Here is a 24,062-nt window from a genome sequence, read left to right on the forward strand (position 1 = left end):
TCGTGTGAAGTATTGGTTCCCCTCTATTCGGCACTGCTTAGGCCTCATCTGGACACGGCACTTCAAGAAGGATGCAGACAAACTGGAACGGGTTCCGAGAAGGGCAACAAGGATAACTAGGGGACTAGAAAGAAAGCCCTATGAGAAGAGACTGAAAGAAATGGGGATGTTTAGCCTTGGGAATAGAAGATTGAAGGGAGATATGATAGCACTCTTCAAGTACTTGAAAGGTTGCCACACAGAGGAGAGCCAGGATCTCTTCTCAATCGTCCCAGAGTGCAGGACACAGACTAATGGTCTCAAGTTACAGGAAGCCAGATTTCGACTGAACTTCAGGGAAAACTTCCTAGGTGTTAGAGCAGTATGACAGTGGAACCAGTTACCTAGGGAGGTGGTGGGTTCTCCAGTATTGGAGGCATTCAAGAGGCAGCTGGACAGGTACCTGTCAGATATGCTTTGGATTCCTGCACTCAGCAGGGAGTTGACTCAATGGCCTTATAGGTCCTTCCAACTCTACGATGCTATGATTCTATGATCTAAAATGTGACATCAGGAAGGTGAGGGGTAGGGTCTTCAGGGGATGAATATGTGTTCAGTTACACTTATGTAGGCTTAGTTTCACTGGTTGGGTGTATGTGAGCAAGGGCTAGGCCATGCAGTGCCAAGGGTAGAGGGTATGTTTTGCCATCGTTGCAATAGCAGCCTTTTACTTTTCCCACTTGGAATGAATGGCAGCCATGCAGGTATATGGAAAAAAGTGAAGAGGTGCATTGTGAGTACCGTTAAGAGTATTGGCTAAACCTGCAGCCTCTCCCCAGTAATTCTAGTCACCGAGAATCAAGCCCACACATTATATCCTGGGTTGTTTCTTGGTCATGCTAATTCCAAATTCATGGACGATAAGGCTGTCAACGGCTATAGCCATAATAGCTATGCTCTGCCCCCATAGTCACACACAGTACGTTTCTGAATATTAGTTGCTGGAAACCACAGGGGGGAGAGTATTCTTGCACTTGGGTCCTGCTTGCAAGCTTCCCACGGGCATCTGGTTGGCCACTGTGAGAACAGGATGCTGGACTAGATGGGCCACTGGCCTGGTCCAGCAGGCTCTTATGATCTGTGTTAACAGCTGATTGAACGAATACAGTTGTTTCAGTCACTTGATAGCTGTAATTAACATAGAACATGCAGCATTAAATTAAGCAGTAGAGTGAATCTGATCTCATTGAAACACACAGATGCTTTCTTTAGCATGTGAACAGTCCCAAACATCATGTGTGAATTTTAATCAGAGCAATCATGGATATTGTTGATCACAATTCCCATGACTGCAGAAGCTGGGAACAGTTGCAGTCATGGGAATTGCTTCTGCCTCTTTCTCCAGTCTTTTGGTTCATATCATATGATACATTTGTCCGAAAACAGTAGGCAGGTGATACATAAAATCCCTAGTGAGCTGTCATGAAGGATAACAAATCTAAATAATTCTGGTCACTGGGGAATCTTAATTTTAAAAACAACAACAATCTGTCAAGAAAAAAATAGGGATATATTTATATCTAAAATCACACACACAAAAACCCTACTGCATTTATTTACCATGATCTTTCACAAGTTGTTTCAGGCACTCCTCTTGCTTTGATGACTCCTTTCTTTGACCCACTCCAAAACATCTAGAGGAGGTGTCGTAGAAGTATCTCTTGCATTTCAAGGCCTTCTGGGCCCATTTTTTACAATCTTTTCTCTGCAATCTGGTGAAATAGGCAAAAGATTATTCTGCAATATATCTGTTCATGTTTAACATGCCAGATGACACGCTGCTATTTTTGCTGCAACAGATAATCAAAATCACCTCTCTTGAACTTAAAATCAGAGAGGCACTATTACACAATATGGCTATCACAGAATGGCCAAACTTGAAATCCTCCTTAAGTAGATTCATACCAAACCTCACAGAGGACTTCTGGATCTTTTTCTGTTAATGTCTGATCCAACCCTTTTCAATGGGCACTGTTGCAAACTTCATAAACATCAATAATTGCATTTGGTTATTTAATCATTGGCTTTGGATTAAATCTTTAAAGAAACATTACAAGATCACTCTTTCTTAAAATCAGGCCTTCCCATTGATTCCCTGAACCCAGCTGCCCCTGCATGTCTTCTTGCAATGGCATTCCATGGTTGCCCCATCAACGCTTGAGCCTAGAACTCTAGTTTGCCCCTCCAGGTGAAACAGCATATGCAGTGAAATAGTGTTTTATTTATTATGGTCGTTTCATTTATTTATTTATTTATGCTCATGGTGTCAGCCATTTCCCCAAATGACTGAACAATTTAGCCGTTTTTAATCAATCTGTGAGTGAAAAGATTTTGTGACCTGATTTAATTGTAGTCATTTCATCAAAAGTATTGGTTTCACAAGGGTACTTATGGAGAGCGGGAGGGATACAATGTACTTCTGCAGTTCTGTGGCTGCCTGAACATGGAGGGCAGAGCTTGGAAAAGTTATTTTTGAACTACAACTCCCATCAGCCCCAGCCAGCATGGCCAGTGGATTGGGCTGATGGGAGTTGTAGTTCAAAAAAAGTAACTTTTCCAAGTTCTGATTACCTTCACCCCACCCTTTCCACAGTGCTCTCCACCACCAGTGTGTGTGTTCAAAACACCGTTCAGCCCCTCCCTCTTGCCCAGTGCAAGTTACTCCATTTTTATTGAACCCTATGCAGATCCCTGCCTGGTGATGAATCATGTCCTAATCTTCCTGCTCAAGCTTGATTTTTTGCATGTACATTTCATGAAAGAATAAATCTTAAATATAAATTTCCATATAGCAATGTAAAATCTTCATCTCAATTTTTTTCCATGTAACTCCAAATGCAAACTTGAAATATGTGAGTCCCCCATGTGTTCAAAACCATGCAATTCCAGACGTTATAGCTTGGGTTATGCATATTGCTAATCTCTGAGGCAATCTTAACCCTATCTAAACAATCTTGCAGTGTTGCTAGGCTGAAGATGCTGCAACACTGGTTTTAGTCATGCCAAGAGGTTTCCTTGACTTTTACAGATAATGTCATGTTGACACACTGGATCAAATCACCTCAAATGTGGGATTTTATGTGATATGGTATGCTGACATTACTCATGCTCCCTCAACGGAGAGCACCATGTGGGTATGGGATAGGTTCCAGGCCATATAATCCTCTGAGCAAACATAATGCTTCTTCTGCAGGTTAATCTGTTTTTTTAAGCCACACAAATGTCAGTGCATCTGAATAAATTACATGTTCAAGAACAGAGGCACAACTTCTGAGTTTTAACTTTCTTTTAGCTGTGAACTTTCAGAGGCTGTGAACTTTCATTTCAATGACAAAATATTATACATCTTTACAGTTATATCAGGGATGGAAAATCTGCGGCCATCCAAACGGTTTTTGGGCTAGAACTCTCATCATCCCTGACTGTTAGCCATGCCAACAGGGGCTGGTGGGAGTCCAGCAACATCTGGAGAGCCACAAGTTTCCCATCCCTGAATTACACATATTAACACTCTACAGATATAAACATATTGCAAAGCTCAAAGTCCCAACTATAAACTTGTACAAAATGCAAAAAAAAAAAAAAAGATTAAATAAATTCCTCATTAAGAAAATCAGCCTGACCAATTCGTGTGTTTTACAAAAGGAAAGAAGAAAACTATTGTTATTTTTTTAAAATCCTCTAATGATCTTTATGTGGGCCCGGTGCCCTTGATGTTGTTCAGAGGTCAAACATGGCAGCACATCTTCTGACAAGGTGGGTTGCTGGTGGACACCAACATTCTAGCCTTCTTGGCATGATCAAGTGAGACCTGGTTTAGAATTATGGCCAAGCTTCAACTGTGAGCCAGGAAGTCCTGGGTTAAAATCTCACTTCCCATCTCTTACAGAGTCAGCTACCTCCCATAACAGATTTTACGCTCGATGAAATGGTATAAATTTCTCCCCTAAAAAGGGGGGGATTATCTACTTCAGACCCCCAAATGTGTTTGATCCTGAATCCTACCACAGGGGCCAGGATTCCAGTTCATCTTTATTCAGCGGTCCTAATTCTGTACCTTTAAAATCTGTGCTTTTAAATTTAGCAAGTGAAGCTTTCCCCACCACTCATATCTCCATGCCAAGAAAGACAGCAAAACCCTGTTGCCTTGTTTAACTTCTGTCTATTTCTACTAAAGAGGGCCAATAAAGCAAGGTGGAAGCCCAAACTGGCTATGTTTGGGCCGTGTGTGTGTGTGTGGGGGGGCAATGATTAATTCAACCTGCCTATACCTTAAGATCATCTTGAGAAGTCCTCATCTGGGAACCATGACCATTTGAGGTAAGGCAGGTGGCAACACAAGAGGGTCTTTTCAGTGGTGGCACCCCACTGCAGAATGCTCTCTCCAGGAATACTTGTCTGGTGCCCATTTTTTTACCTTTCCAATTCCAGGAAACCTCCTTTTTATTATTATTATTATTTAGTCCTTAATGGAATTAGCTTTATTTCATGCTGTATTTAATCAGTATGTCTGGGTGTGGTTTTGGTGTGGTTGTTAGTATTTATACTGCTGATCTCTTTATTGATTGCATTTTGGGTTTGTGTGTTTGCAAAACTGCCTGTTGGGTTTTTTTTAAAGGGCCAGATAAACATCCTATAATAAATATTTTTTAAGTTGCACTGTAGTGTCCCCCCCCCCGGTGTTTATGCCATCTACAACATTTTGTGCTGAGGAGGAAATGGAAGCATGGAGTTTGTTTTTCCATGGACTACAATTCTGTACACTCACAATAGTGATTCCTCATTCAAAAGTGATACGTTTTCCTTGTCTAAGCACAGTGAAGGGGACAAATTAAGCCTACTGTGTTTGCACTCCAAGGGAAATGACAGTGCTGCAAATGTTTTATCTTAAGCTAAACAACGTTTGTTTCTTTGTTTTAAAGTATAGACTCTTTGCTGTCCGCACCAGCTAGCTAAATCTATCAGTGGAGATATTTTCCTTCACATTGGCCTGCCTGCATTTGTGCCTTTAACAGCTTCCTCATGAGAGGAAATTAGCAGGTAAAACTCCACCGCATGGAGATAAACATGAATACCTGCTGATGTCTGCATGTCAAGCTGTTGCCAAACTCACAACTACAGTGGTCCATAGAAAGTTGGCAACCCCAACTGCTGCCACTGACTCTCCCCAAATGCAATCTGCCGCTAATGAGGAAGAAGAGGAGTAATAAAATTACAGCAATTTACCATTGCTATCTGGTTTAGTCAAGCTCTTAAGCTGAAGGTAAGGCTGACTAGTTTAGTGAGCCTCATGATGTAGGCTGAAAATCCTACGCTGTGTAGATTTACATAGATTCTGTTCTCAGGTGGTGGAGGCAGTTTTTTGAACAGACTATAGTTTGAGAGAGTTCTCTAAGGGCTCATCTACACAGTGGTTTAGTGTGGGTCTGGTGCTACTTGCATCCCCTTTTAATTCACATGGTTCACATGACGTTACTGGCAAACAGAAGCTATCACACAGTTTCCCCCCTGTAGATCTGTACTAACCCAATCCGCTGATAATAAGAAAAGTTTAGAACAATATGGCTCCACTCCACTTGACTCCACATATCTTTGCAGACGGTTTGCTTTGGTGCTTTTTAGTGGGTGGGTGAATTGTCACTTTCAGCTATTCTCCTTTCCCCGCCCACTAACTCTCCCATGAATTCCATTTTGTTTCCAGTGGTTTATCTTGTAACTTCTGACTGCTCTGTCCTCCCCCTTCACAGTTCGCTGCAGCCCTCCCTTCTTTCCTCCCTTTCTCCTTGAACAAACTTCCTTCACTCCTTTTGTTTCCTAAAAAATCTAAAGTGGGATTTTTAAAAAAACGCCACCTCAAAATTATCAATATCAATATTGATATTTTCAGAAATTACCAATATTGGTATTGATATTTTCAGAAAATATCAATATTGGTATTGATATTTTCAGAAAATATTGATATATTTTTTAAAAAATATTGATATGTTGATTTGTTTTTCCAGTGGGGAAAAATTAACTCAGAAAAAGCAAGGGGCAGCGGAGAAAGGGTGGGTCAGATGACACCACTTGCTTTCAACTCTAGGAAGCGGGGCGAGCAGGAAGAAGTAGAAATACTGCTCAAGTCAAAAATATTTGCACACGCCCAGTAACTGAGCAACCAGAGGGAGCAAAAATATAATATTAGAGGGTGGGGCCACAATAGCGACACAAATCCTTCCCAGAGAAACGCCTACTTGTGTGAATGGAAAACAACGGATTTGAAGCTACCATTGATCATGAAGTATGGATCTTGCAAATCTATTATGATTTGCTACAAAGAAATGCTCCCATGTGGATAAGCTCTAAGCTAGCTAGAACTGGATTGCCTGGCTGCATTTGCTGTGAGAAAGAGTTTCATGGAAGGAAAATAACATTTCTTTTGACAGCGGGAGTTGCAATTTCTCATTGGTGATTAGGTATCCATTTCATGGCAGATATTGTCCCTCACGTAGCCAGTAGGAGGCAGGCTTCTGAAAATAATCTTGAAAGATGGGGATGGGGCTACAACTTCTCCTGAGCTAGCCATATAATGAATAATAGTTTCATATGAAAGTTCCTGTTGATTGAGGATCATTGGCAGGTAAGTTGGTTTCACTGAGTAGGGTTTTTTTTTAAAACAAAAAATCCCACAATGCACTGGAGCTGCAGGGGGATCATATGGTGCAACGTTTAAAAATTGTATTTCATTAAATATAGCACAAAGAGGAGTGGATATGGCTTCAAATCCCATGTTTGCATGGTCAAGAAAACCAATGGACAAGGCTGCCAAAGAAATTGTAATTAAGCAGCAGGTACAGATATATGGTTTTATGCTTTATTTCTACTTTTGATCATGACCACAAAATTCAGATTTGTTAAAAACAAACACTTCATGTCAATCACTGGGGTCAGTTGTTCAGTGTTTTTTTTTAAATCCCTTCAGTGTAAGAGAACAGTGAAGAATATTGACAAATTTGCTCATGCATCAAAAAGCTTAGAAATTGAAAGTTAAGGTTGCCTGCCTTTACTGTGTACATGGTGCAGACGTGAACACATTCTATAGTGTTGGCACCCACTCATACACAACATAAGCTTCATCCACCTGCACTTTCCCCTAGTCTTTCAGTCCCAATCCTCCTCTTCCGGTGGGTGGGTGGGGGAACTGAGTCAGTCTGGAAACTGAAACTCAAGTGAAGTCATGACAGTTGCGCCCGGCCTCCAAACACACATACAAATAATGCACCAAAGCATGTTACATGCAGACATAGTGTCACGACCTGTGATCTCCCAGAGCCTAAGATGGATGGGACCTTCTCAGACAAGGAAGTGTAACTCTCCTCCCCCCCCCGCCACCAGTACTTACTGGGACAATGAATCTGCTCCTCTTACCGGGGACTTTGGAACAACCCCTATAAAAAACTGCTGGACTCTACTGAATCTGATCTGCTTTCTATAATCATATATCAAAGGTGGAAACCAATCATAACCCCCTGTATTTCTTGGTATACAATCAATATTGGGCATTATCAGTACTGGGGACCAATGAAGTTCTGAGTCTACTATATCTCCATATGGGAGGTGAGAAGGGGAAATATATTGGGCCTGGAGGGGAGAACTGAAGGGGCCTAAAATAGAATGAGAGATTGGAATGAAGCATTAGAAATGTTAGCTAGATGCTGCACTCAGAGAAAACATAAATTTAAAAAGTGAAGTTTTAGCTTCTATGAATGGAAATATGCCACTCCCTTTTGTTAAATTAAAACAGGTCTGTTAAAACCTCCATTTTTTTCAGCCTCTCTTTAGATAAATGCTCACACCCCTGACACCTTCCTCAATGGTTTTTGAGGAAGCCTTGCTTGCGAAGCTAACAACTCGTGGAGAGATCTATTATGGCTTTGATTACCTGAAGTCAAGGCACACGAGAGGAAAACGTCATTTTAGACTTTGAATGTCTAAGTGCACTGCCAGGAAGAAGAAGACAACATAGAACAAAAAAAGCTGCAATGACGATTTATCAGTCTTGGCTTGAACTTGGTTAAAGAAACCTAACCTGAACTTCATTGATATCCAGGATCCATTCATGGGAACTCTCTTCTTTCAGATCCAAATCTAACTGGCCATATTACTATACTGACTGGTACAGTAGTATAAACAGGCAGAAGTCGTGACACAGCACAGCGCTTGTCCAGAAGATGTGTCCATGCTACAGTCTATAGAAAGGAATAATAGACAGCTACACCACTGATAATACATGCAGTTTGGATCATTAGTTTGGATCATTACAGGTCTAAAACATTAACTTTCCAGTTATTTTTGTTTGATTTTATTCATTTCTACCTGGGTCTACTCTGATAGCCCTAATATAATTCCATCTGTTGATATTTGGATTTCTCAATATTTTGCCATATTTATTATAAAAAATGTTGGGGTGAGTTGCTGGAGGTGCAAGTCTTCAGTTTTTAGCCTCTTCTCTAGACGTTGTGAGAGAATAATACATCTTCCCTCTAATGTGCATGGATGTAAATGGACACACACACATGCAGGATATAAGCTAAGGATGGGGAACCTGTGGCTCTCTGGATATTGCTGGACTCCATTGGCCATGATGGCTGGGGCTGATGGGAGTTGCAGTCCAACATCCTGAGCGCCACATGTTCCCTGTTTCCCTTGTTACGTCGGCAAAACTGTCAATATATTTTTTTACAATTGACTGACAGAAGGAAATGAACAATTGAGTTAATGAATAGCCCACGTATCAGTTCATATCTTAGAACATAATATACAAAATGTTTTAACCCTTTTTTAAAGTTGATTTTTTTTAAAAAAATGTTTTTAACACTGTTTTGTTTTAATGTATTTTAAGATCTGTTTTTATGTTGTTTTAAAGTGTTTTTAGCGCTTTGTTTGCGCCCTGGGCTCCTGCTGGGAGGAAGGATGGGATACAAATTAAATAATAAATAAATAAATAAATAAATGTATACTCATCATGAAAGCCACTGAAGAAGACTTAATTGTCAAAACGTTTTGGGGTATGTTATACATTTTGCCGTTTATTACATATGGGCATTGATTTATGTGTATTGGCGACTTCCGGGAAGTGGTGCTGGCTGGTGGTTGTCTCTGAGGGAGCTCTGCCTCAGAGGAAGCTTTTTTCAGGTTAAAAGCCAGCCAAGAGGAATCTTGGACTGGCTTAAATGTTCTCCAAGGTATAGGAGAACCGATCAGATCTTCCACAAGACTTCGTTGAGCTGTCGGCGGCTGGAATTGATCAGGAAATTCCTGAGATAAGAAGGCAAGCCGATCGGCTGAAGACGGAGTCAGGAATTCCACGCAAGCTGAACGGGAATAAAGCGAAGCGTTTTTTCTTCTCTAAAAAAAAAACGTTCTTAACCAGCGAGCCCACTTCTGCCTAAACCTTATCATTCGGCTTAAATTACTGCAATAAAAGGGATTTGTTTATGAATCAGCAATTGAGAAACCTGGGTGAGTCATACTTTTTCTCTTTTAAATATAATTAAGGAAGAAAGAAAATATAAACAACTTATATACTTTTTTTACGACAAAAAGCTGGCTTGAATTTGGACTTTTAAAGTTTAAAAACGGATGAGAGGTAATTATTATATTTTGGACTATTTTTCTCTTTGGACTATTTCTTGTTGGATGAATCCGCTGCTCGTATATGCTACTAATTGTTTAGTCTTGGCAACCAGAATTGTTTTGCATTCTTGGAAGCAGATAAGGACTGTGTTGTGCTGGCTGGATTTCAATAATAGGCCTGGAATATTAACTCTTCTTTTTGGTGGAGGGAAAAAAAGAAAAGAAATAGACTGCCCTTAGGTTCTGAAACAGTGATTAATATTAGAAATTAAAGGCCTCTTTTTGAAAATGACAACTAAAAAAACAACCAAGGCCCAGGGGCGAAGAGGTTCTATTGATACACAGGAAGAGGATATACCCCCAGAAATGTTTCAAAAAATAATGGAAGGGATTAATGCTATAAAACAGGAAATGAAACAGGAAATGAAAACTGAATTGACAGATATAAAAGACTATATTAAAACACAAGTGGATGAGATTAAAGGGACAATTGGGCAAATAAAGGAAGATGCAAAAAATACTAAAGAAAAGGTACAAACCTTGGAGAATAGAACAGATATACTAAATCTGGAACTAGAAAAAAATTTGGACTATTTAGCTGTGACTGAAATGAGAAATAAAGAGCATTGTTTGAGATTCCGTGCAATCCCTGAGGAAACAGGTGAAGACATTAGAGATAAAATTGTTAATGCTTTAGTAAAATTTCTGGACTTGAATGAAGATAGGATGGAATTTGAAATAGACAAAGTTTATAGAATTAACTCCAGATATGCAACAATGAAAAAAATTCCAAGAGATGTGCTTGTTCATTTCGTAAAGAAGACGACCAGAGATATGGTTTTACAGCAACACTTTAAATATACCTTTAAAATTGATGGTAAGGAAATACTGGTGATGAAGGAAATTCCTATTAGACTTTTACGTAAGAGAAAAGAATATGCTTTCCTTACAGAAAAACTTAAGCAATGCAAAATTCAATTTAGGTGGGACGTTCCAGAAGGAGTGATTTTTACATTCAGACAACAGAAATACAGACTGAATACTGTTCAAAAAGCAAGGGACTTCTTGAGAAAAGCTTCAAAAGATATGGAAGAAGATAAACTCAAAGATATGGATATAGTTCCTGGGAAACAAAGTCAACAAGGATATGCAGAGGAGAGGAAGGAAGATGATGGATCAAAAGGAGCATCAGGCAAATTTTAAAATTACACGCTTAATGATGGATTACAAATACCTAACTTGGAATATAAATGGAGCCAACACGGCGCAGAAGAGAAAGAAAGTGTTTCATTATTTGAAAAAATTAAAATTGGATATAATTTGTCTACAAGAAACTCATATTCAGAAGAAAGATTCCAAATATTTGATTTGTAAAAATTTGGGTGAAGAATTTATTTCAGCTGGACCAAAAAAAAAAAATGGAGTTGTTCTCTATATTAACCCACAATTGCTTCCTAAATTGGTATTATTGGACGATAGTGGTAGATTTGTGGGGGTTGAAATTACTTTACAAGGTACAAACATTTTGATAGTGGGTATTTATGCCCCCAATGAAGATAAAACAAGGTTTTATACAGGACTTATGGAAAAATTGTCAGAGTTTTCATATGAGCATTGGTGTGTCATGGGTGACTGGAATGGGGTAATCTCACCAAAAATTGATAGGCTTTCTGAAAAAAATATCAAAGAGACACAAGGTAAATTACCGAAGATTTGTTTTGAACTCATGGAACATTTAGAATTGGTGGATACCTGGAGATATATAAATGATAATGCAAAGGAATTTACTTATTTTTCAGAAAGACATAAAACATTTTCGAGGATTGATATGATTTGGATGTCAAAAATTTTAGCGAAGGATATTTCTAAAATGGATATATTACCAAAAACTTTTTCGGACCACAATCCTGTGATATTAACTTTAAAAAAAAAAAATCTTGGATTTAGATGGAGACTAAATGAATCTTTATTACAGAATGATAAAGTAGTACAAGAATGTAAGAAGAAATTAAAGGAGTTCTTTGAATATAATTTATATAAAGGAACAAGTGAAAATATTGTTTGGGATACTAGTAAGGCATTTATGAGGGGATACTTTATTAAATGTAATTCTGAATTAAAAAAAAAGAAACAACAGAAAATGCAATTAATTTTGGAAGAAATAAAACAAAAAGAGGAAGAATTGAAAAAGAATCCAGCTAAAGTTTCTATTGTAAATCAAATTAAAATGTTACAGAAGCAAGTATCAATGTTGACAGTTAGAGAAATTGAAAGGAAATTAAATTTTGCTACACAAAGGACTTTTGAATTTGCAAATAAACCTGGGAAATGGTTAGCATATAAATTAAGAAAAGAACGTCAAAAAAATATTATTTTAAAGATACAAGAAGGAGATGAGACGCTGACAGATAATGTAAAAATCAAAAAGATTTTTCATCAATATTACTCAACATTGTATAAGTGTCAAGAAATTCCATCTGAAAAAATAGAAGAGTATTTATCTAAACAGAATTTGCCGAAAATTACAGATTTTCAGAGACAAGTTATTAATGGCCCTATTACGTCAAGAGAGATATCTGAAGCTATAAATAAAATTAAATTAGGAAAGGCGCCAGGACCAGATGGGCTATCTGCAATGTATTATAAATGTTTGGAGGAAGAACTCTTGCTACCCTTACAGTCTACAATGAATTCTATTTTGCAAGAGGGAAAGATACCGGATAGTTGGAAAAATGCTAATATAACATTAATACCTAAAGAGGACCAAGATTTAACTAAAACAAAAAATTATCGGCCAATATCTCTACTGAATAATGACTATAAAATTTTTACAATGATTTTGGCTGAAAGATTGAAAATAATATTGCAACAATTTATTCAGGAAGATCAATCAGGGTTTTTACCTAAAAGACAATTACGTGACAACGTCAGGAATGTTTTGAATGTGTTGGAATATTTAGAACAACGAAATGATAAACAAGCAGCTTTGATTTTTTTAGATGCTGAAAAAGCATTTGATAATTTGAATTGGAAATTTATGTTCCAGGTTTTGGAGCAAATGGATTTTGGAGACAACTTTATAAAATGGATCAGATCGATTTATACATCACAGAAGGCCCAGATAATTGTTAATGGAGACTTAACGGATTCATGTGAAATACAAAAGGGTACAAGACAGGGATGTCCATTATCTCCCCTTTTATTTATTCTGGTTTTAGAAGTGCTGCTTAGAGATATAAGGCAAGATAAAAGGATTTCGGGATTAAAAATAAAAAAAGAAGAATATAAATTGAGAGCATTTGCTGATGATTTGATAATTGTACTAGAAAACCCTTTGGAAGGAATTCATATATTGATGGACAAATTAAAAGAATTTGGACCGTTAGCAGGATTTAAGATCAACAATCAAAAAACAAAGATGTTGGTGAAAAATTTAACTTTAAGGGAACAGAAAGAGTTAATGGACAAGACAGATTTTACAATAGAAAAAAAGTTGAAATATCTAGGCATCATCATGACAAATAAAAACTCAAAGCTGTTTCATAATAATTACGAAAAATTATGGACAGAGATTAAGAAAGACTTGCTAAGATGGGATAAACTACAACTGTCATTAATGGGTAGAATATCTGTGATAAAAATGAATGTATTACCGAGAATGATGTTTTTGTTTCAAACAATACCTGTAATATCCTCTGATTTACCTTTTAAACAATGGCAAAAAGATATTTCTAAATTTGTATGGCAAGGAAAAAAACCAAGAGTTAAATTTAAATTACTTCAAGACGCTAAAGAAAGAGGAGGACTGGGATTACCAAATTTGAGACTTTATTTTGCTGCCTGCTGTTTAGTCTGGATAAAGGAATGGATCTTATTGAGGAATAAAAGACTATTGGATTTGGAGGGCCACAATCTGAAGTGGGGATGGCATGGATATCTATGGTATGACAAAGTAAAAGTAAACGTAGACTTTAACAATCATTTTATAAGACGTTCTCTGTTGAAAATATGGAATAGATACAAATCAAGGTTTTATTCGAAAATACCATTATGTGTCTCAAGTCAAGAAGCGTTTTATAGAAGAGAAATGTCTGGAAAAGAGAAATGGTTAACTTATCAAGAACTATTAGAAAATGTACATGGAGAATACACAATGAAAGAGAGAGAACAATTGATAAAGGAAGGATATAGTTTTCATTGGTTTGCCTATTTACAATTGTTAGAAAGATATAAAATGGACAAGAAAATGTATGGGTTTGAAATAAGTAAATCTGATTTTGAAATAGGTTTGTATACAAATGATGAAAACATAATTGCAAAAATGTATAAACTTTTATTGAAAATGGATATGGAGGAAGAACAAGTAAAAGAGTGCATGGTAAAGTGGGCAAAAAATTTTGGTCATAACATACAAATGGATCAATGGGAAAATATGTGGAAAAAAGGCTTGAAATTTACATTATGTTATAATCTTAAAGAAAATTTTTATAAAATGATGTACCGTTGGTACATGACTCCAGAAAAGCTGTCAAAAATGTATAGTAATGTCTCTAATGTTTGTTGGAAATGTAAACAACAAGAAGGATCTTTTTATCATATGTGGTGGTCATGTAAAAAGGCGAAATTATTCTGGGCACAGATAGGTAGGAAGATGCAAAAAATTTTAAAGATAAATATTCAGTCAAAACCAGAATTTTTTTTACTGGGTTTTATGGATAAACAAATAGAAAAGAAATATGGAAGAATATTATTATATATGATTACGGCAGCAAGATTATTATATGCACAAAAGTGGAAAATGGAATCAATACCAACAATGGAAGAATGGCTACTGAAATTAATGGATTTAGTAGAAATGGATAAATTGACGTGTTTACTTAGAGAAAAATCGACAGATACATTCCTTAAGGATTGGAAGCCTCTCTTAGACTTTTTGTCGAAAGATCAAAATAAAATGATGATACTGGGATTTGATGATTAATTAAGACAGCTTATGGAGAAAAGGGATTCTGTATGTACATATTAAGGGACAGGTTTGATGTATATTATATACTTATAGCTGATCTGTGACAAATCGGAAGTCAACCATTTTATTTTTATTTTTTGTTGTAGTATTGTTATGTTTTTTCTTACTTTGTTTTGTTTGTTTTTTGGAAAAATTTGAATAAAAACTATATATAAAAAAAAAAAAAAGATTTATGTGTATTGGCCACTGTTCACAAGTTGCCCTTTATCTCTATATTGATATTATCTTGACTATATCATATATTTTGTATTTTATTGTATATGGGCACTGATTTTTCTGTTATTTTGCTGGCCTTTTTTATTATTATATGAAAATATTTATAGGGATTTTATATTGACTTCATATACATATTAAATTTTTGATATCATTTTATAATTACATGTCTGTACCTTCCCCACATGTTGACAGCTCACATGCTGCAACTATTGAGGTTTACTCTTACTTGTTGTTGCCCCATTGTAGGACAATATTGCTGGTTGGTCCTTGACTTAATACCCTCTTTGCTTATAAAATCAGCCAAAATGGGCTATTGCAGAGTAGCTGATCAGAGTATACTGTATATAAGCAAAGTATAAAGATGGTGGTGCTGGAGGTGGATGGGGTTAAGGCAATGGTCTTTAATAATTGTGTGGAAAGGGCTACAAAAATGCCCCCCCTACATTTTTGTCTGTGAAATGCTGGAGAGCATGAGTTTGTTGTGTATCATACCAATTATTTCATCCAAAGTTATATTTACCTTTTTTCAGCGTGGAATAATTTGATGGCAGTTCCATAGTAGTGGTTCATTTATTTACACCAATAAGAAGGTTTCTTGTGTCATTCAGTCACTGAGTTTGTTGAGAGTTGCAGTTGCCTACAGTATCTACATTAGGGAAATATTATCAATGGCCCCAAAATTATCTGTGCTGTTTCAGAGAAGTGAGGGTGTGTGTGCAAACCATTCTGCTGGGGCATGAGTGAGAGAGTGCTAGCAGTGTTGTCCTGCCATCAATCAATAGTTTTAATTACTTACATGATTGAATAATAAAAATCGTCACTGTTGAATTGATTTCTTGGTCTGGCTAATGCCTGCTTTATGATGAGGCAATTTTTCATTCAGACAAAATACTGTGTTATCAAAATGCAGTGTTTGTTTCCATATAAAGACTTTAAAAGGGAGGGAAATTAGGTAGTGAGAACCCTGCACCAAAATGACATAAAAAGGGGATGAGGGTAAGCCCAGTGCAGACAGGCCACATACTGTAGGAAATCATATTTGGAGAGGGGAATCCCATTTGCACAGGGGCCTACATGCATCACAAAGACAGGTTGTTGTGTGAATGGGACCTTGAATGTGACTGGGATGAGTCCAAGAGGTGCAAACCTAATCCACCCCTCAGCTGTATTGATTTCCAAATTGAAGTAATAATACTAAGTGCATTCTCTGTCTCTCTCTCTCTCTCTCACACACACACACATATCACATCACATCGCATATATCTGTATCACTTAGTCTATGTTGTGTTGGGGGGAGGGATGTTTGAAAGAATAGCTTGGCTGAGGACACCAAGTAAATACATAGCTGAAGTGAGATTTTTGGACCAAGGACTTCTAATGTGCAGCTCAGTCTCCTAACCACTATGCTATACCAACTCTGGTGCTCTGGTCCACTAAGGCATGAGAAAGAAAAACAAACTTTAACAGGTATACTTGCATAATAGCACAGAAGTATCAAAACTGGAAGATGCTTCATGTCTGGTAAACAGCAAGCAAGTCTGAAAATATTCAAAGCCTGCTGAATACATCACAAGGCATGAATGGTGATGTCATCACAGTGATAACATCATGTGACTGATAAATGTAGGCAGGGTTGGAGAAAGTCCATGCTGTTTGCATGGCATGGCTACTATGTCCACATTTACGGAGAACAGTTGATCAACAGCTATTGACTAATTCGCCAAATTGGAACCTTCATAGAAAGGCATAGAAAACCTCTAGATTCAAGATAGGCTGGTCATGTGTCCTAGTTTGCAGAAGAGAGTCCTCTGTTTAAACGGTTGTCCAGTCCAAGTCCGGACCCAAAGAAGGGAGAGCGGTAGCCTGAAACTTGCCCATCAACAGTTAGCAGCATCTGGAGAGCAGACTGAGTAGGTACACAGGTCACAATCTTGCCCCACTTTAGTGAGGTTTCTGTTTAAATTATAGCTATTGGTTCTAATTATACATCTTTTAATATAAGTTAGCATATGCAAATTTTATTCATATCTGTATCCACTTTTGTTTTTGTTTGTTTTTGGTCATGCACTTTAGTTCAAGATGCTGGGAGAGACAACAGAGGAAGGCCATTCCCTTCATGCCAGTCCTCTGAGCATCTTGACACACATAGGTAGTTACTGTTGGAGACAAATGTTGGTCTAGAACAGGAGAGGGGAACCTCCAGACCATGGGCCAATCTTGGCCCACCAGGGAGTCTAATCTGGCCTGCAAGGTCATTTAAGAAACAAACAAACCCACAGCCACCTGCCAGGTTATATCACTCTGATGGAGGGCGACATTAGCTGATGGGTGGGAGTGGGGTTTGATTCTGCATTGGCTGCAAGCACCAGATCACAGCTAAAGCAGCAGGATTTAACCCCCACTCGTGAGGTGATGAGCGGGGTTTCAGTCCTGATCAGTTTGGCTTCACGTACCTGTTGGAAACAGGCGCTCACAGTCAAAGTGCACTGTTGAAAAGCCCTCTTGCAAACAATCCCATGCTGTTATTTGAAGCTCTAGTTTTCTGAAATTTAAAAGAAGAGCAAGACTGTTTACAAAAGGGCTTTCAAACAACCTGACCTACTGGCCAGAATACATTCTCCGCCCCAATAGAGAAAGCTCATGATCTGATCTAGTAAGGTTGTTCTTGTTTTCATATGTGATGTGAGAAAGTGGTATAGGCTGCCAGATTTTACTCCTTGCAGTTGTAGTCATGACTGAGGAAACTGTTGTGGTGCCATCCCTATTTCATTTACATATAAAATATTTCTCTATATGTATGTGTGTGATGCCTTCTATTTATATCTATCCATCTATTTTCTGTATTTATTATTTATTTATTGCATTTATATCCCACCTTTTCTCCAAGGAGCTCAAGATGGCATACATGGTTCTCCCCCTCCTTATTTAATCCCCAAAACAACTCTGTGAGGTAGGTTAGGCTGAAAGGCAGTGACTGGCCCAAGGTCACATGGCTGAGTGGGGATTCGAACCCTGCTCTCCCGGGTCCAACACTCTAATCACTATACCACACTGGGTCTGTCTGTCTGTCTGACTATATATGTATGTGTGAAAGTCTAAATCCAACACAGTATTAGGCATGCTTAAATCCATTTAAGCAAGCATAAGTCTGTGTTGGATTTAGGCCTGTATAATTTACAAAACTCACACAATATACTCACACAATATTTTAAAAAACTTTTTAGGTTTTGTAAGAATGAGATGCAGACAAGTATTCTCTCTCTCGCTTTATTTTTAATTATCAGAGCACCATATATTTAAAGGAGGCTTTTAAGCATGACTGTGGATCTTTTAAGGTAGTCCAGGCTCATATTTCCTAATCTTTTATTGATTAAGTTTTTGAAACATGTGGTGTAGAATGTAAATCAGGTTCAAGAAATAATATAACCCACTGTGTTAACTTACATGTTAGTCCCTTGTAAGTTCTCAGTCTGATATTTTTATACCAATTCCTATAGTATCGAAATTAATTTTTATTCCAGAAGAAGTTGTCTTTCTTTTATGAACTTCATATTCTTGGACATCAATAACATTAATGATCATTAGTTTGCTAGCCCTTGTCCTTACACATTTTATCCAGCAGTTAAGACACTGAAAAGTGAAGTCCGATTTCCATCAAATTTGTAAAGATAAAACTGTCTCACACATATATAATCACCAGTGAATTTCTTCATACTTTATTGCTCTATGGTTTGGTCACAATTCAACACAGAACTTCAGCCCTTTGGAATCATTAGGCTTAAGATAGCCTAACTGTATTGGATTGTGGTTTGCATCACTGAGAGCTAAGTCATGACTAACTTGTCCAATTTATTTCATTAGGACCTAAATTCAGCTAACTTAATCTGGATCCAACCCCTCTGTGAACTAATGTGAATGAAAAGCACTGGTTCTAAAGTGCCATCAGGGCATATGAAGAACATCCAGATTTATGATGGCTCATGAGCACATGCAAGCCACCACTTGGATCTCACAGTCATCAAATGATGCAAGTGTGAATTAGCCATGCTATAGAAATATTTTTTTAAAACACATTTCAGCAAGCAAATGCTGTATTGGAGGTTGCCAATGTGGTGCCCTCCAGCTTTGTTGGATTACAACTTCCATCATCCTTGACCATTCACCATGTTGGCTGTGCTGACTGTCCAACAACATCTGAAGAGTACTATGTTGCCTACCTCTGTGCCATACCATATTTTGCTCATTTTTCTTCACAACAATTCTGCAATGTAACCTAGGGTGAGAAATAGTGCCATGCCAAAATCTACCCATATTGTGGCCCACAAGGACCTGAACGTTGTTATCCTATATGCACAGCAGAACACCGGGGCATGGTCACAGACACAGCTACAGTGTCAGGGGTCGCATAGGGGAGGAATCATAGTCCAGAATCAATCTCCAGTTAAAAAGGGCCAGGTTGCAGATGATATGAAGGATCTGGGGAGCTGCTGCCACTAACAGCCAAAGTTGACAATACTGGGCTAGAAAGACAAATAGTCTAACCTGGTATGATAGCTTTTGTGTATTGACGTAATTATTATTTATTAAATTGATATTCCACCATTTCCCCTGAAGGAGCCCAGGGTGGCCAACAACAAGCAATAAAATATATTAAAAACAATTCCAATACAATTCCAGTAAGGTCCCTACATAAAAGGCTTGTTGAAAGAGGAAGGTCTTCAGCAGGTGCTGAAAAGTTAACAGAAAGGGTGCCTGCCTAATATTTAAGGGGAAGGAATTCCCAAGGGGAGGTGCCACAAGACTAAAAGCCCAATTACTATTTTGTGCAGAACAGACCTCCTGAGAAGATGGTATCTGTACAAGGCTCATGCCTGTAGAGAGCAGTGATAGACTAGGGGGTGTGATGATCTTTCAGATATCCCAGTCCCAGCTGTACAGGACTTCATATATCAAAAATAGCACCTTGAACTTAGCGCAGAACGTTCATGAAATTGTATAAAATGTGAAGTTGGAAGGGTAGTACAAGTGCCTCTCAGAGAAAATATGACTGCATCTACTACAAAGTTTAAAAAAGTGGTGCCAGAGTCTGGCAACTTGTACAATACCTTTCTGTCCCAGGTTTGTAGGTGAGAGAAAAGATGCCGAAACTGTGGCCAGGTTAGACTCGTAGCTAAACACAATGCAGCTGCCTTGTTGCCGTGGAATGGCAATAGCTACAAATATCATATAGTTCAGATAAATTAAGGGGCCTTTATGACAGGAGACTCAATTCCCAATTGTGTAGCTTTAGAATGAACACTGTATCTATGTTAGCTTAGAGATATAGTACAGTTTACATTTGCCATGGGAATGCCACCCCAAAATAGCCACTTACCATGGCAAGCAGGTCATGTCCAGCCTGCAGTGTTTTCAAGTACTTTCCTCCATGACGTGCCCCCATCACTGTGAATTTCCTGCCCCAGCTTATGCTGGGAAAGTGATGCGAAGACTGGGAAATTTAGAATTTGATGGCAGCAAGTAGGGATAGGGGAGAAATTCAATTCAGTTTGCCTTTAAAGCCAAATCAATCACATTTACACTTTCTGAAACAACATGAGAACTGAAACACAGTCATCCCTTGAAATTTGCACTTAACTGAATGTTGCAAGGCCGGTCTGTAACAAAACAATGTTAACAAAAATGCATATATTGGGAAAAAGTGTGCATAAAAATGAATATATTGGTGACAATAACATAGAAAAATGCATTATATTAGATGAAATTGCTTGAAAAATGTGTTAATTCTTCAAAACTTCATACAAACGTGTGCTTATTAGGAGAAATTTGCACTAAAATGCTAAAGGATGTTTATGAGCATTTAAAAATCGCAGATTGCTGCAGAACTTAATTTGATTAGAAAAATGAGAAAACGGAGAGAACTGAAACTGAAACATCCTCCCATCCCTAGGAACAAGTCACGTAGTGAATATTTGCCAACAGTCCAGGCTGGGTGAGGTCACTTGCCGGGGGGAAACCATTTTTAAAATTTTCTGTAACAGTTGTAATCTATTCACTCTAACCATAAAATCTGGAATCAGCTGAAGTCTTCTGGCCTGTATAGGCCATTGTTCCCCTTTTGTTGTTGAAAGCATGTATCTGATGTGCCACATGGAAAGCTTATATTAACATTACACATGTTTTTATCTCATCGTTGAACAGAAAACCTCAATCACCAGCCACTAGCACTTTAAAGCACATGACCCCCCCCCAAAAGCAGAGGGGGTATGCACAAGAAAAAGACATACCACAACTAAGACACTGAAAGAATGTTATCTACTGCAGCCTGACATGGAAAAAGTCCCCTAAGGAAATGTTATATTTTGTTAGCTGGTTTTAATTTATCATCTGATGACAACAATGTATTTCTTCAAGCAGCTGTCCAGGACTACTGGAAAAATAATAATCAGCACTGGGTTTTTCAAATTCCCAGAAGGAAACTGCTTTATTTTAAGCAATGGAAAAAATCAGGTGTCAACATTTGGAAGAAATGTTCTCATCTGGGTTCTACAGGAGAGATGAAGAGAGGTGTTGCTTTCAGGTAGGGAATGCTTCTTGGAACCTCTTGGGGATTAATCGATCCTGGTTACTAAAATGGTAGGGACAATAGCTGAGCTGTGATACCATGGAAGTAGTGTTGTTGTAAAACAGCCCTCTCTGGATATAGATAATCTGTTATCAGTTCTCTGATAACATTCTGTTTGTTTTACTGTAATGGGTTAGATGTGTGGCTGCCTTTGGAAATTTCAGCTGGTGTAAAATATGGCAGTGAGAATACTAACTGGATCCACACAGTATGAGCCCATAATGCCTGTCATCTTCCAGGTCATTTCCAGGCCCAATTCAAAGTGCTGGTTGTGACCTACAAAGCTCAGCATGTCTTGAGACCCCAATATCAAGGAACCTCTTCTCATCTCTACCTACCCGTGTCCTGAGGTCAACAATGGAGGCCTTTTCTGAGTGTGGCATTAAAATAGATTTTTGTCTATGAAGCAGAGGATCTTTTCAACAGCACCCTGTTCACTCTGCGGGATGCTCTCCCTGTAGAAGCTTGCCCAGCACCTTCATTAATTTGGATTAATTTGTCCTTGTTTGTTTGATTTCTGTTTATATTTTGCAAATCCCAAAGCCTCTATGTGGTTTAAACAGAATGGAATATTCCACAAATATCTACAAAACTATGTTTGCCCTCCTGCAGTGATTGTGAGAAGATATTGCAATTGTTATCTCAATGGGCTGTTTGGGTTTATTTTTTTCACCTACTAGGGCTTTCCCCCCACTACAGATTTGTTTATACCCACTGGGGCTTCTCCCCACCCCAGTACAGATTTTTTTTATATACTTCTGCCAACTTTGGTATTCTCTCAGTCTGCTGATGCCTCCCTCTTTGTAGGTGAATGATGCCATTTTGGCTACATCCAGATCCCCCCTCAAGCATGCTATTAGCGTATACTTTGTTGTGATATGCCTTCAAGTCGATTACGACTTATGGCAGCCCTATGAATCTTTTTTGGAAATATATACATATGGTTTTCATGGTAAGAGGTATTCAGAGGCGGTTTACCTTTGCCTTCCTCTAAGGCAGCGTTACCCAACCTTTTTCGACCCAATGCCCCTTTGCAAAATCTTTTTGTGCCCAACGCCCCCCTCAATGCTTCCTATTATACTTAATATACTTAACAACAAACTCATTCAGTTTACTGGCATTGTTTTGTTAGACAAATTCATTTAAACATCACAGAAACAACGGGTAGCGAGTGTGTCTCATTCCTGAAGAAAACCAGCAAATAACTGACTGTCTGTGTCACCCGTTTGCACACGGCACTCATCCGTTGGAAGAATGTGCCCTCCACCAATACACCCAGCTTATCAAACACCCTCTCGTGATTGGTTCCAACATCCCTCAAGACAGCATCGGAACATTACCTAGTGCCGGGGCGTGGCTAATATCCCCATTCCTTGATATGACACTGGCTGCTATTCAGAATTTCTTTACTAAAGAGCACACACTATTTATAGTGTTATTTCCATGAATTTAGACTATTAAATACATTCTAACTGGGGACAAAACAGTTTAAAAATTAATGATTTGTGTATTAAATAAAATTAAACTTGAATGCTTCAACTGTCGCATCAGACCACCAAATGTCAATGCCCCCCTAATGAACCCAAACACCCCCCTAAAGTTTGTAGTCACGCCAACACCCCCCTGAAAGGCTGTAATGGTACCACCCACATTGGGAATCACTGCTCTAAGCCCACAGCACCTGGTATTCCCCGGGAGTCTCCCATCCAAGTACTAACCAGGCCTGGTCCTGCTTAGCTTCCGAGATTAGACAAGATCAGGCATGTTTAGGGTAGCACGGCCGTAGGCTAGCATATACTAGGATTTAAAATATATTGTTCTTTTAAACTTCTGTATCCCACGAACTAGCCTACTAATAAAGTTCTCGAGGCAGCTTACAACAATAAAAATCATGCCTAAAATATCAGTCAAGACTACAAATATTTTATGTCCAATAAAAACTAGGAAAGCGATAACATAAAAACAGTAATAAGGCCTTAAAACTCGTGCAATAAAAAATAAAAAATAGAGTGGTCAGCCCAGTTGTAGGCTTGGCAGAACAAATGTGATTTTACCACTTTCCCCCCCAAATCTCAAGAGATTGGGTTTAGCACTCTGCCTTGAGCCGCACTTGCCTGTGTCTCTGGGTGTCCATTGTGCAGACTTGGGATGGGATCAGAAACATGGTGCGCTTTGACATGCTTTCTGTGAGCCCCATCCATCTTCAGGAAGGGAAGGAGGGCTCATTTGCTGCTGACATTATTGTGGTTGGGGGAGATGGATAGGAAAGAAAGCATTGTGGGAGCTCAATTCACCCCATGCAATGATTGATTAGAAGAAAGGGAGCAATAGAGTCAGTGTCCTCCCCCCCCCCAAATTCTGTTCCTTGTAGATTCCCAGTTTTCTTTCTAATTCCAAACTCTGATGTCCACAAACATTTTTTTTGGGGGGGGGGGAAGGAGCTCTAAAGACACTATACATGTATTATTAAGAACCCAATCAATAAAATAACCAGACTAGATTATTAAAAAAGTGGCATCTGGTACAATGTTGGGTATACCAAAT

The 24,062-nt window shown here is 38.3% G+C and overlaps 1 pseudogene; it reads right to left on the bottom strand.

Annotated features, from left to right (window-relative positions):
• Window positions 1–23,187: 23,187 nt before the first annotated feature.
• Window positions 23,188–23,306, bottom strand: LOC133389828 (5S ribosomal RNA; annotated as a pseudogene).
• Between the last annotated feature and the right edge of the window lie 756 nt (window positions 23,307–24,062).

This window comes from Rhineura floridana, chromosome 7, assembly GCF_030035675.1.
Source record: "Rhineura floridana isolate rRhiFlo1 chromosome 7, rRhiFlo1.hap2, whole genome shotgun sequence".
Taxonomy (NCBI): domain Eukaryota; kingdom Metazoa; phylum Chordata; class Lepidosauria; order Squamata; family Rhineuridae; genus Rhineura; species Rhineura floridana.